This window comes from Cydia fagiglandana, chromosome 17 (genome assembly GCF_963556715.1).
Source record: "Cydia fagiglandana chromosome 17, ilCydFagi1.1, whole genome shotgun sequence".
Taxonomy (NCBI): domain Eukaryota; kingdom Metazoa; phylum Arthropoda; class Insecta; order Lepidoptera; family Tortricidae; genus Cydia; species Cydia fagiglandana.
Genome location: NC_085948.1, coordinates 8,131,022 through 8,145,251, shown reverse-complemented (window position 1 = coordinate 8,145,251; position 14,230 = coordinate 8,131,022). Strand labels below are relative to the sequence as shown.

The window sequence follows — 14,230 nt, the reverse complement described above, 5'->3', positions numbered from 1 at the left end:
CCGTGAGGAGCTAGAACCTAGCTTAGTAAATAATCACGCGTAAACAATTACAGAGAACCTAGCTTACAGAACTAACAGCACTTAGATTGGTTCGTGCAATTTAGAACAATGGGTAATGGCGTCAGAACTGCTATTATTAACCAAAGTATCGACAATAAACTTAGATTATGTCATTGAACACGGGTAATTGGTACATACATATTAGGTACATACATATTAGGTACATTGGAATTGATCTGGTATAGGTACTTTTTAGGGTTCCGTACCCAAAGGGTAAAACGGGACCCTATTACTAAGACTTCGCTGTCCGTCCGTCCGTCCGTCCGTCCGTCTGTCACCAGGCTGTATCTCACGAACCGTGATAGCTAGACAGTTGAAAATTTCACAGATGATGTATTTCTGTTGCCGCTATAACAACAAATACTAAAAACAGAATAAAATAAAGATTTAAATGGGGCTCCCATACAACAAACGTGATTTTTGACCAAAGTTAAGCAACGTCGGGAGGGGTCAGTACTTGGATGGGTGACCGTTTTTTTTTTGCTTTTTTTTTTGTTTTTTTTTGCTTTATGGTACGGAACCCTTCGTGCGCGAGTCCGACTCGCACTTGCCCGGTTTTTTTGTATCTATTCCTTTAGTTCTGTCGACAGTGTTGACTAAAGCATATATATTGCACCAACATAGTTATTTACGATTATTGTACGTACATGTTTATAATAGTCTTGAATGATTCACGGTTTAGTTTCACTAGACATTTTATCGGCCGGGATATGGACCGTGATTAGGTACCTTTTGTATTTTCGAGATCCCGATATTTGCTGCGTAGAAATATCGGGAGCTCTAAAAACAATAGAAACGGTAATCATTTATCCATCCATCCATTTCTGTCTATCTTTACATATTACTTATCTGTGTAAGGTCCTGTGACCGTCCTATATCTACAAAGCAATTTCAGACAGACTTCTATATCATAAGCCACGAATAAAATTCACAAAATAGCCTACGCAAAGAACTAATAGGAAAAGTTGCGTTTTATTATCGGCTTAAATCAATTGTTGTACCGGCGTGACAACTGTTAACAGTAAACAAGGGCCGTGGCAAAACAAGCAAGAATTGCACAATTCGAGACGGGCCGTTTTTAATTTTAACAATTTTGCAGTTTCTTGTAACTTTTCCAGTGTAAAATTACTGGCTCTAACACGTGGAACAAGATTTATTTTGAATTACTTTTACTTTTGAACTAGTAAGTACTAAGTACTTGAAAGTCAGGACGTAAAACAATGAAAATTCTTACACGCGAACAGATGTTATTTTTGCAATTTTTATATATTGTGACCTTTTTTGCCACTTTTGTGTTATGTCTACTCAGAATCACGAGCTCTTTCGATCCTAATGAGATAAAAAAATGTCCCAGAGTTTTTTTCCTAATGTGTTACCATTTTTTGTTACCGTGTTCCATACAAAATTTTAGTCACACATTTTTCTCTATAAGGATGAAAAGGGCTCGCGATCCTGACTAGAAATAACACAAAAGTAGCAAAAAGGTCACAATATATAAAAATGCCAAAAAATAAAAGATTCGCTCTTTTTTTTCTTCTCACTTATTAGAAACTTTATATACAATTGCAATCGTTAAGGTAAATGCTGTAATAATATCAGCTGAAAAGATTTTGTTTGCAGTAGGAAACTTAAGATACAGTATACATACCTACCTACCGCAATATAACAGAAGTGGATGAACAAAAGAAAAAAATAAGGACAACGATGGATTCCCCAATAATGGATTAGAGTGAGCTGACGAAATTAAGTGATTTGAAGCGCAACCTTCAATCGAATTATCCGACTTGACTTAGACTTTGATGGCTTAAGGTAATTTGACGGGTTCATTTGGTCCATGATCCTATACGTGCGGTCTTGTGACGTCATTAACTTCATTAAGTGATATAACAATATTAACAATTACGATGTTAATTGTATTAAACTGCGGCAAAGCGTTCCGCGTGCAAGTTATTATTTTTTTCAAACACTGATGCGCAACTAAGTAGGTACAATAGCTAACATTATTTGTAAGTTGTAATTTGGTAACTTTCAACATATTAAGAATTATTATCTTTGGGTATACTGTAGAGTAAGCAAATAATATCACAAATATGATGCAAATTCGAATTCATATTTTTATAAATCCTACCATTTTAAGTCATAAAATCATGTCAAGATTCGGTACTTTGTTGATTCTAACGGCAATTTAACTACGTATGAATGACGACATAATGAATTAACAACAAAATAGGTATAAACAACAACGATTTGGTTACATACCTAACCTACAAACCGTTCGCATTGTTTGGCAAACGGCGCTCGTGTCTCGAAAAATTGTGTACGTTTCTTATCGGAATATAAACATTAGCTTAGCTTAATTTTTAGTAGAGAGAAAACTGAACGCAGTAGTTCTTGACAGATAAGGTTAAACTAAACAATCGATAGATAGCTTAGTGAATAAAGACTTATTCACTATAGTTCGTTTTTTTAGCATTAGAAATAAGGTAAACAATCTTGATGTGTCTTTTAATTGAAAAACACATTTTAAAAATAAGTTAAGGTGTATTCGGGTAATACCGAATGCCGGATAATTCCGAAATTCAGATGAAAATCACCCTTAATTCCATCATAATAAAAGTCTCTTTTCGGAATTAACCGACAATTTTCGACATTCGGAATTACCCGAGTAAACCTTACGGCAAATATGTAACAATTATGAATCTAATACGATCATTTATATTCTTCTGCTTTCATAAATGATAGTTACTGATTTTTAATAAGCGTTTTTCAATTAAAAGACATGCCAAAATCGCTTAACTTCTTCAAAGTTCTTTCTAATGCTAAAAAAACGAACTAACGAAGCTATCTTAACCATAAATAATTATTTTTTAGCAATAGTACCTTAAACTAAGAATGTTATTTACAATTAAATGTATTTAAATTATATACTGTTTTTTTTTTAATTTTACGAATTATATATTTATTAATAACAACCAAAATTATATGCTGTTGACATGTAATCACTCATTAACTATAAAATATATGAATATGAATAGTGTGGCATGGCAATATTTAACCTAATCATACGTTCCCATTACTCCCTTAGGTAGGTTTCGCCAGCAAATCTTTTTTACCCTATCTCCCCGATTAACCTTCATAATACCCACCATATAAAGTTTTAAATTTTTTAATTTGAACCTTATTCTATAAGTAAATTAAAACGAATTTCGTTTGTTTTATAAAGCACTGAAACAAAAGAAATGCTACTTTATTTGGTTCCTGAAAGGCTCCAATAAGATTGGACGAATATGTAGGTAATTGTAATGTACATTTAGATTCAAGAGGTTAAATAAATACGAATTATCTTTTTTAAGGGGCTACCCGAGGTTTTCATCCATTTTTGACAAGTTTTGAATCATATCTTCTTTTTCTGCACTACAGATAGAATTATAAGACAATCGGTTATCGGTTCTTCAATCTTTTATCTCCGGTTTTGTCCACCGGATTTTGAAAAAAATTGAATACTTATTTTTTTATGAATTTTTTCAACATTGTCTAAATAAACACTTTTTTCGTATCTAGTTTGCAGTGAAGGATCTTACATGTACGAAATCTACATATTTGGGTTCGTCTTTGAAGTCTCAAAAGTCGTAGCCAAGGTTTTAATTTTAAACTAATAAACACAAAAGTTATGGCCAGAAAACCAGTTTTTAAACCTAAAATTGTTCAACTTTGATGCCAAATATCTCGAAGACAATGAACTTTAAAGTAAATATGGGATACTATATTGCTTAAAGCCGTTGCTGTTAATATGATAAGCTACAAAAAACATTAGAAAACTAAGGGATTCAGATCGAAGGTCATTGGCGTGGGGGAGCCCCTTAACAGCTGTTCAATCATATACCTAAATCTCTAAGTGGACTCTGGCAACGCTAACTTGGCAGTAAGAAAGCACAGCGACATAATTATTAATTATTATAAGCTCATACTTGACGTTTGGCATGAAAACTTAGTGTGGTCCGACTCTAAAGGCTTCGTCACACAGGCGCGTTATCGGGGCGAGCGTTTTACATATACACGCGGCTGTGTGACGGAACTTTAATAGTATTACGATGACTGACAAGAAGTGTTTGTTCTATGCCAGCAAGTTTTGGGTTGGTTTAGGTTAGTTAGGGGGTTGTAGAACGCCTTTAGGCATAAAGTCCGCCAACAGCCATAGATGTATGTATTAGGTACATTATGTATTGAACATAAAGTACAATTATAAATAAGTAAATGCGAGAGGGATGAATTTATCACATCGTACGGTGGATACTCGTAAATTATCGTTTAGGTACCTACCGTAAAACGGGGTGAGTAGGTTTCGAGGGGAGAGGTGGGTTATGAATGGGGAGAGAAGGTTTGAGAGGGGGTGAGAAGGGATTTTAAGGCTACTGCTACAAAATAAAGTATTCCAATTTAAAATGGAGCTATAGTAATACGCATAATAAATAAAATCGATCTAACAATCTTCCAAAATCACCTTTGTATGAAAACCCCTCTCACCCCAAATAGGAGGCACTACGGGGGGAGGTGAGTTTTCCTCTTTATCGTCAAAGTTATGAAATGGAACTACCCAAAATAAAATAAAAACTAAAATATAAACGTCCGGAACACTTATCATATACACCATTCAGTTTTCATATGTAAAAATAAAAAGTTATCGAGGTTTAAATTTCAGTTTTGACCCTACTCACCCCATTTTACGGTACGCGATGTATTGACACCACTACCCACCCCAACGCTGCACGCTGCAGCAGTAACGTTGCAACTTGCAGTCGCCATCCGAATGTAACTCTTAGGGCCATCTCACTAACCCGGGGTTAACCTGTTAAAACGTTAAACCAGTGTCAAATTGTACTGGTTACCATGGTCACTCCAGGTTTAACTTAACGCGGTTAACCCGGGTTAGTAGGATGGTGCAAGTGGCGCTTAGGCCCACTTGCACCATCCTACTAACCCGGGGTTAACCGGTTAAACTTGGCGTTACCATGGTTACCAGTACAATTTGACACTAGGTTAACGGTTTAACCGCTTAATCCCGGGTTAGTAGAATGGTGCAAGTAGGCCTTAGTGTTTTTATTCGTAGGTGAAAACGCTTATTGTATAATGTAGGTAGTTACATCAAAGAAAAATAGGTAGGTACCTATGTATATCAATTTAGTTTGAACTGGTAAAACCTGTTTAATTTAGATATCGTCTCGTGTCCATAAAATATTTAATTATTTATTATGTTATTATTAATTCCATACCGCGACGCATTTCAAACTCAGTCTAACATTGGTAACTACGCGAAATGTACCTAAGATCCACATACCAACATCATATCGTGTATGTAATTATGTATGTATGTATAGTAGGACCGAGTCCGAAGCGGTGGGCACATTTGTTTGTATACATGTGTTGCCTCACGCATACCCACAAAGATGCACACATATAAAACACTGATACGTGTTCATCGATCAGCGATCACATACTCTTATTTATTCCCAGTTTGTTTGTATATTTTGTAATGACAGAATAGGTACTGCGATAAACAAAGTTCTAGTATCAAAGGGTTCTCTTAACATGTATCTAGGGAGTAGGAATATCATTGATGTCGAAATGAACACAGCGTAATAGATTAAACAAACAGCCAGTATCACAACCGGGGTCATACTTACAGATAACGTCTCTCAGATTGAGCGGAGGTTAACAACACAAAATGTTATCCGTCAACAAAAACACTGCCGTTGCGACTGCACTGTGCAGCGGGCGTTAACCCGGTACGGGCGTTTCGAAAACTTCGCGGTGTAGCGTTTAGAGAATATTCAAAAATAGACCGACCGATACGTTTACACGTGCGAAAGTGCGTGTCTAATCGCTCAGCAAGCACGCCCGCAGCGCGGTACACGTAATTCGCGACGATAACGCGAAGCGAAGTTCGATAACACGCGAAAATTGCTTTGAAAAGTTTCCAGTGCACAAAGTTATTGGGATCGCGGTGCGGACAAAACGCGGCTAAGCGTAGTGGCTGCGCGGCGCTTGGGAGTCAACTGGCGCCGCCGTCTAACCGCACTCAGCGCCGCTCAGGAACACCCACACACTCGCGCACTTACACACACACAGCACACGCGCTCACAACCCTCACACACAAAGACAGAATGAAACTGATAAACAGCATAAAACAACCACACACGCTGCAACTGCACATACACTCGATAAACAGTGTATAGGCGAGTCGGCAAGACGCACTACGCACTGTCAAGTCGCGAGTAACTAGTTCGATGTCACACGTTCATAGAGACATATCAGCCAGACGCGATAGGAGACACGACACGAGCATTAATGAATGAATTAATTGAAGACGCCGCAGGAAACGAAGCAATTTATGATCTACAATTAATAGTTGTTGCCATTCTCAATTAGACGACCACGCCGTTGAATAAAACAGCAGTAAAATCCCTACACGTCAAAATGCCTTTACAGTTTACGGTTACTATGGGACCAACTCCGATATTGGTAACCAACAAATCAACCAACCAACGATTCGGCCGTCCCATAGACATAGACATGTGATCAGGTAAGTACATAAAAAAACCTACAATCGAACATTACATACAAAATGTAACAAATGAAAAGCAATTTAAAACATAGAGGTAAAAAATGCAGCAGATGCAGCACCAACTGTTTGCATTTCAAAAAACAACGAAATGTTTAAGCAATGTGAGAAATAATTTATTCGTGGATAATGATCATTGTGTACCCAACGGTTTTTTTTATCCAACCCTGATGACCCAAAGAGGTCTGGAGGACGAGGTTTTGATAATGAGTTAAAATGTATAAAATATGAGAAAGCATGATCAAACCAGGCTTAAAAATCACACACTTTATTTCATACAAGCACGACTCTTTATCGCCTATTTTGTTAAATTTTCTTCACCATTGGCCTTCTTGAATACCAAAAGCATGTACTTATGGCAAGTCTTCGCGATACCAGTTTAATACTAAATGAAACCCAGCAACATCCATCTCATTCGTATGAGTGGAATGAAATGCAAAATGCAAATGTTGTGTTGTCGTAGTAATACATCAAAGTTTTTATTTATTTATTAAATTCGGTTAAAATTATAATAACTGCGCAAGCAAAGGGGAAAAGAATAAACTATAAAAATTATACGACAAACATCGCCTACCTATAAAACATTTTCCAGCAAACTTTTTAGATAATGATACCATGTGAGCACACCGTATGATGGTTTACCATATTAAATTTCACAAGCACAAACACAAAGAAAAAAACAATAGGGTACTCACATGAATCGAGTTCTGGTATTCTTTGGAAGTTACCTGAAATAAAAACTATAAAGAAATTAAAAAGGGATTATTGCAGGTTTTTTAATAAAGCAAATAATAAGTATAAGCGAAGTTGACATGTTTTATTAATAGACTCGGTACTTTAGTTATTAAAACTAAAGTTAAAAATAGATATAAAATAAAAATACATAACTATAAAACGTCTTTAGTTTAAATTAGTTTCAATTGGTTTGAAGAAATGTTACATAGGAATGTAAATCAAGAAATAAAAGGGGATCGGACCGATGAGTAAGTAAAATTTGTTACTCTTGATAATTTAAAAGGTAATCTTATAGCAATCCTAAGTCTCATAACATAACGGCAGGACAGTTGCAAGAAGTGCATATGAATGAATTGCATAACGTCACATGACGCGGTCATAGTATTTCAGTAAAATCATAATACGAACTAAATTATAGTAAGATGGTGTATACATTAAGAAATAAATCAATAGTAATTACAAAATTTTAACTGACTGTGAATTATCTAGGGCTTTTGCTACCGGATTCCTTCTACCGTGATTAAGCACGCATTGTCATGGATAAAACGCTAGCATCTGCCGGCGTATTATGGATGGCTTTATCCATCTTTATCCACGTGATAAAATAACTGTCACCTTTTAACACCGTGGGTTAGAAAGTGACGGATGCCGTTTTATCACGCTGTCACGTAGACAAGAACGACCATCATATCCGTACTGGTGCCTACTTGATTAAATATGTCACTATAACTCGTGTGAAATGTTCATACAAAATGTAATTACTTAACGAAAAGCGCTTTGCTAATTACAAACACCTCACGAATTGCGCACTTATTATTAAAGCTTCATGAATTTCAGAAAAGACCGCATTTGTTAGAATGGACGCGAATTCTATTTTCAGCGCCGCTATCCGACTGTACGGTAGGTACCATTTCCGTTCAGTGGCTGCCGGCCAAAGCTTTGTTGTACCTGGACTAAATTAAACATTCACTTCTATATGCGGTTTTGTTCACAATTCATTTTATAAAGGCATAAAATTCAGTAGCGTAGCGTCTGACGTAACTATTAAATAACTTCTTACATACATACCTATATATCCTAACATAGTATGGTTTTGTTTACGCCAGTAAGTTCACTATTCTCTAGGCTCTGGTTAGTAAGTAACACACTTTAAAAAAAAAGTAGGTCCTTAAGGTATAAAATGCATTTTGTTACTTAGGACGTAATCAACAACAAAATGACATATTAAACGGACATGTTGGAAGCATATTCGTCAGATATATCTCGTTGAAACGCGCCATCGAATTGCCAAACCTTGACAACACAATTACTGCATAGCAAAATGCTGGGGGCAATTCAACGCCATCTAACGTAACTGTCAGAACCAGCCCTACGCTATCCCATCACTTTGTGTCTTATGATTACTTCGTCTATGTTTGCAGCCATGAAGTTTGAAATAGATTACGTGTCTGTTACGATATTGCCTATTACATGTTTTGGTGATTTGGCTAGCCGTGTAACAGATTACCAGTTTAATATAATAAATGGATATTCAGTTACGTCATTAGGAATATGATACCCGACACCAGTAGTGTTAGTGATAGCCGGGGATAAAATTGCTGTGAAATCGATGAGCTAGTGTATCTTCGCATTACCAATATCCTATATCGTCACTTTTTCTTCCTCGCGTTATCCCGGCATTTTGCCACGGCTCACATAGGAGCCTGGGGTTCGCTTGACAACTAATCCCATGATTTGACGTAGATTTGATGATTTGATCGTATCGTCACTATTTTGAAAAAATCTCGTATCTCACGCTGCTCCTCAAAGTTGAAACACAGTAACTTTGTAAGCGTCCCAGACATAGTTACCAATTTTTCCTTATATTGAGAGAGTACCTTGGTACAGTGGCGTTCAAAAGTGCATGGATAGATGCCGACCGTAATTTCGACGGTTGAAACATGTCCATGCACTTTTGAACGTCAGTGTACGTGTAAGGCAACAAGGTAATAACGGTACCTAGTACACATTGTTCCCAGTATAAATTGCACTTTGGAAAAATAATAATTTATTATTTGGAGCCTGTCGTGTCCAAGTCCCCCAATAAAGGAAACATAAAATGTCAAATATGATTTTTCCAAACCATTTAATACACTTTCTCTCTTTCCTACACTCCGTCGCTAATTTTATTAGACTACTTAAGTGTAGGTGTCTAATTTATAAATGAGTTATTTACATATCTTTGTCGTCCGTAAGACAACATGTGAGTATGGAAATAATTAATAACGGATACGATGCATGTAAAAATACGCAAGTATAACGGGTTACGTTATCTTTTCGCGGATTAGTAAAGTAATATTTTCGTTTTGAATTAATACAGATACGATACTATTATCCCTAACCATCTCCAGTCGCATCCATGCAATTCTCCTCTGTTTCCTACTTCAAATAGGCGTCAAAATCCTTTGACGTCATTCGATTTCCAAATGTAGCGGTGTAAAATTTTCCACGAACGCTCCGATTGAAGAGTCGTTCATTCACGAATGTATTTCTGGCTTACCTGTATCCACTGATCACTTACCTAACCACCAGATGGACTAATGGACCATATAGGCAACTTTGACGGATCCACTCTAATTTAGAAGATATTAGAGAGCCCCTCGCTTCAATTGCGTACACGTTTGCGACCTGTACTTTAGTCAATTGAAAATATCAAAAGCTTTAGGGTTAAACATAACATGGAATGAAGAGTAGATTCAACTTAGTGTCGTGGTTAAGCTCTCGGTGTAATAATTCGTACATATAGTTATTAATATTAATATTACTAGTGACTATGAGCTCGAGACCTCCCAAACCCCCATGGCTCCGACATTTGGAATATTTAGAATCGACAAAAAAAACATATAATTATTGGAACAGCTCACAAAATTTCACAAGAATCAGTTGAGAAATGCGAGATATCGTGGAAAATAGCCGAAAATAAGAAAGCTTTTATGCCCAAGTTTAAAGCACCGACGGTTCACCCTTGCTCGGTAAAAGATACTTACTTTTTATCCCAGGAATCATTGTCTAAAAGGGTGTGATAATGTGTGATTAGAAGTAAAGGTTTCTACGCAAGGTTTCTAGGAATACACAGAAGGCTGAGGAGGTATGGGATTCGTTTAGCGAGCTCTACTTCGATGATGTTCAATATGGTTTCTAATTGCGTAGCCTATCGTAGGTAGTCTATATCTGTATCTGTGCTAATAATGTCATCGCCGGAGTGGGTAGCCGACCTGGCTGTACAAACAAACAGCTGATCGATATTCCTACTTTGATATCAACTTGAAACTCCAGCGCGGCCTTGGGCGTCTTTACTGTCAGCTAATTGACTGCTGTTTAAATGAAATATTAATGACGATCTCTTCTGGACATTCATTCGCTTGCAAGAAAACGTGCATGACTTTACGCATTAGCCTTCACTGATGGTACACGTAGGAAATGCGCAAGAGTTAAAGTGATCTGTAGAGGGCAGCATAGGAGCCCGCCACTTGTTGGAGCATAGTGTCAAAGTTTAGGTTCATATGTAAGCCATATGGTGACAGACGGTGTACTTTCGTTTGGGCCAAATACGTTTCGCCAAATTTCACTTCCCAACAAACTTATCGCAATAGTTTAATTTCCCAAAGGAACCTTTAGCAAAGTTACACTTCGCATATAATTTATTTGATCAAATTATCATTTGGCATGATTTTACTTTGTCAAATGTTATTAGGACAAAATCTTATTTAGCAAACGTTTTTTATTGTCTAATATTATATTCCAAAAAGATATTTGGTCAAAATTGTCACTTCGCAAATTTGACAAATAGGCATCTCTCTGTTTTTGACGTTACATTTTACTATGTATATGTAATGATCAGTTAAATACCATATAAAATTCTGCACCCTCCTCTCTATTGGTTTGTAAATTGTATGCCATGCAATATTTTGGGACATGTAAGTTATGCTTAATGATACATCTGACTAAATAATATTTGGTAAAATGAAACTTGTCTAAGTAATTATTTGCTAAATAATAACTTACCAAAAAAGACTATTGCTAACTGAAAATTTGCGATAAGTTGTTTTGCCAAACATTTTTTTGGGAAATGATAATTTGGGAAACATAGTTTGGGATGTGATACTTTGGGAAACGTTTTTGGCCCATTCGTTAGTAAACCGGTGACAGACCCTCCAATGCGCAAGGGAGGATGTGCGAGTTGTAGGGAGCAGCAGCAACTCATTAGCGTGAAGTATTCAATGTGAAGATTTTTGTAGATGGACACTTTCATAACTTGTACTTTAAAGCGCGCCTTGAGTCGTGTATCAGTAATATCCATACCTCGCAATCGAGCTAGCAAAATCATAGCAAATGACAGTTGAATGTAAAGGTTAGCGTTCATATGTCATGAATCATCATCATGAACTCATGATAACATAGTCACTATTTTTTTAATTTTAAAGTTAAATTTGTGTTTCAGGAAAGTAAATTATTAAATTACTTCTTTAAATTTTTGTTTATTTGATCTCAATTTGTTTACTCTTAATTTGAAATTCAAAATAAATTCTACCTACTTATAACGTAATGATGTGTGTATAGCACAAGGATGTAAATACCTTATTTAGCGTAATCACACGCAAACAGATCTTAAATAATTAATTTAAAACATAGTTTTTGTATTTGACTTAGTAAATACGTATATATGCGTCAACCTTAATGTGCAACTGCTACGGTTTTGCTAACTCGATTGCGAGGTATGGTAATATCTAACCGTCACATTCCTGACATGAAAATGTCCAGATATTCAATGTCTCATTTAAAAACTTCATCATTTAAATAAATTATCTTCTTATGACAATAAAGACTCGTAAACCTGAAGTTTAAATAAGCAGGAAATAAGTACCCAGTTTTAATTTGATCTGGGCAGCAGACCTTTCAACAAGTTCGGTCCTTAATAGAACAGTAATCTAAAATCCATAAAGGTTACAAGATACTCGTATTGTAAAACAATAAAACTTTTATCAGCGTGGGCCGCGATTTAACTTTTAACTATCTATTTTGATTCTCCTGAGACAACTTCAGGAAAGGAAATAGGCTTGTCGTCTGAAGTCAAGATATTTTGCATCTCAAATCGATAAATTTAATTAAAAACACACTTAAGTGATAATATGTACATTTTTAGGTGTGATCCTCCACAGCCGGACCACCTCGTCCGATTGCGCTCAGTTTTTAATGGAGAAATGTACCTCTAATGTACTTCATGTACCTCGTCGGAAATTGAACGTACCTCTGTAGTTTGGCAGATATATGCGTTTAAAAGGGGTCCGGCTGGGGAGTAAAATCTGCAGCCGGACCACGCCTGGATCCGATCATATCTGTTATTTTGAGATATAATTTAAATATCAGATGAATGTACCTGTTACGTACCTCCGAAGAAATCGTTTTTTTATTTAAAAAATGGTCTCATAAATGAATTTTCATACATTTCATTTTTTGAGTATACGCGTAAGCGCCTGTCAAAAAATAATAGCAACATAGTAAAAAACAAATGTATTCAATTCGGGAAAGTCGTCTAACGTGTCAACTAGATACAAATGTGGGTGGTTATAGGGAGTGTTTTAAACCGACACGAGTTTACTTAGTAGTCTTTTTCATTTCATTTTAGTCATTTGCATAGTTTTTGTGTAATAAATTTTTGAAGATCGTGTTTTAGGCCCCCGGATTTTACGAAAAACGTTAATAATTTGCAAATTATTTTGTAAACTTTCCGTTGTTTAGTGCTATTGGATAAACCATTCAAAGACGCAAATTTAGTGGCAATTGTGACTTCTCTAGGTATATTGGTTATAAAGATATTAATGAATTTAATGTTTTTGGTTTTCATTTTTTTTCTTCCATATTCCGCCGTAGTAGGAGCCCATATTTGTATGACAGCTTCATTTATATGTCTGCTATCCACCCTATTTTTTACAAGACCTAATTCCGTGAAACATTCAAGTAATCATCGAAACACTATAACCGGGTTATCCGGCCGCTAGGGTTGGCACTTCGGTATTTTTATTAATACGCCATTTTCTTGGGGATATCTGGTTTCGACTTCATATGGAAGAAAATGTGATCCCACTGCTTCGAGAACTGATTTAGTAAGTACCTATCAGGCAAGTGAGAGTCGGGTTCGCACACGAAGGGTCTAAAAAAATTTTACCATGTCATACAGTGTACGATGACACGGGTCCTCAATGTGCAACTCCAACTCGTACTTGACCCTAACTTTATTTAATTTAATTTTTAAACATTTAATAATTGGAATTTAAATTTAGGGCAGTACGTTTCAATAGTGGCACTACTAATGACGGCAATACCGCGAGAACAGTTTTGTCTGACAAACATCGTGAAGCATTTGAAAACATCTTTGGCTTAGAGAAGTGGCTTCTGGACGATCCCCACACAGTTCTAGTTGTATTGTCGAGTGGTCTTCCAATAGACGCAGAGAAGTTTGGCAATTTTTGTAAAGAACTAGTCCAAAAATATGTCAATACTTACAAATGGTATCCTATGACAGTCACCATACATAAAATTTTGGCCCATGGCGCTGCAATCATTCGAAACTCGTCTGTTCCAGTTGGTATGCTTTCCGAGCAAGCAGCAGAGTCACGGAACAAATATTGGCGTCACGATCGAGAACACCATACTCGGAAATCGGATAGGATAAAAACAATGTCTGATTTGTTTCACAGAGCACTAGTCTCATCAGATCCAGTAATTTCCGAACAACAGATGTCACAGAGAATAAAATATATTAAAAAACGTCCCCTA

At 36.2% G+C, this 14,230-nt stretch overlaps 1 protein-coding gene across 1 annotated transcript in view; it reads right to left on the bottom strand.

Annotated features, from left to right (window-relative positions):
- LOC134672403 (dual 3',5'-cyclic-AMP and -GMP phosphodiesterase 11-like) overlaps positions 1–6,213 on the bottom strand; it is a 224,838-nt gene extending 218,625 nt beyond the window's left edge. Inside the window, exon 1 of the mRNA XM_063530286.1 lies at positions 5,742–6,213. The gene's annotated coding sequence lies outside the window, so the exon portion shown is untranslated. The remainder of the gene's footprint in view (positions 1–5,741) is intronic.
- Between the last annotated feature and the right edge of the window lie 8,017 nt (positions 6,214–14,230).